The sequence below is a fragment of the Cyprinodon variegatus genome, unplaced genomic scaffold, assembly GCF_000732505.1.
Source record: "Cyprinodon variegatus isolate N-32 unplaced genomic scaffold, C_variegatus-1.0 Scaffold2596, whole genome shotgun sequence".
NCBI classification, from domain to species: Eukaryota; Metazoa; Chordata; class Actinopteri; order Cyprinodontiformes; family Cyprinodontidae; genus Cyprinodon; species Cyprinodon variegatus.
In genome coordinates, this window is record NW_015153049.1 from 16,126 (window position 1) to 17,402 (window position 1,277).

Consider the following 1,277-nt stretch of genomic DNA (forward strand, 5'->3'; position numbering starts at 1 on the left):
TAACTTTTTCTTTCTATAGTTTCTTCTTGTGCAAATGCTGCAAAGCTGCCTCTCTGACAGTCAATCTCACACATCTGTGACTCAGCACCTGTGTCTTACCTTAATACCTTTCCTGTGATAATGCCCCTCTATCTCCTATTTAGTGAGATCACATTGTACGATGTATGTCTAATATAAACTGTTTCACATGAAATACTTACTGTACATACTATTCTCACCAAACTGTGATAACTTTGATTCAGTGTAAACAAATGCCATATGTTGCCATCTCTCAAAAATTCCTGCCCCCCTCTCGCCACCCCATAAATATTTTTCTGGATCCGCCCCTGCTTGTTACTGAAAAAAGGTCGCCGTTACTCCCATCACTGATTAGGAATATAAAGATCTGAAATGAATTTATAGACGCCAAGAATGTTTATTCTATATGGAGAATGTCATTTTGTTTGAAATGGTCATTTGGACAAAGAAAATTAGTTTTTTCAGACATCAGAAATTCATTAAAACTAGTACAAATAAAAACGGCTTGCCATAGGTTCGTTACTGCAGTAATATTACGGGGTTATTTCTTGAATGGCAGGAGATCAATGTATCTATTTAGGTGGAATCTTCTGGCAGCAGGTTAAAATGAAGTCTATAAACATTCTTCTAATATATAGAACCTGTGGATCTTCTCATGCGTTCCTCCTCATGTTGATTCAGTCTTTTTTCCCACTAAGTGGTTGTTTGCAGCCACGCTTCGGATGATATCATCCCAATAAATGGTCGTTATTAGAGGTTATCAGTCACATAGAATGTCTCAGATTGTGCCATTGGGCTCATTAGGTTATCATTGAGTCAATCCTAATCCTAACCCTAAAGTAATTCCTTTTTTCCCTCGCAGATTTAATGAATCTATTTATGTGTAATCTGAAAATAATGTCAGTATTTCTTCATTTACTGTAAGTTTAACTAAATAAGATAAAAGGATATTAAAAAAAACAAACAATGCACGTCAATGAGTTTTAGAATCCTCTCCCTATAAATATTTAATTCTCTGAAAAAGTGCAGAATATGCTTTAATAAGTGTTGGGATCCTGAGGCTTGCCCACCAGAGGGCGCCGAGGATCCTCTTCTGTTTTTATTTTGTTTTCTGTTACCCTGAAATCCCACATACTCCGTCAGTGCTCCGCTCTGCCCCGCTGCGCTCCAGACCGCCTGCGCAAAGCAAAGCCTACAGCCGCCGCTGTGGTCCCCTCCGCTCCGCTCTGAGTTCCTTGGAGATCATAGAGAGCATGCGC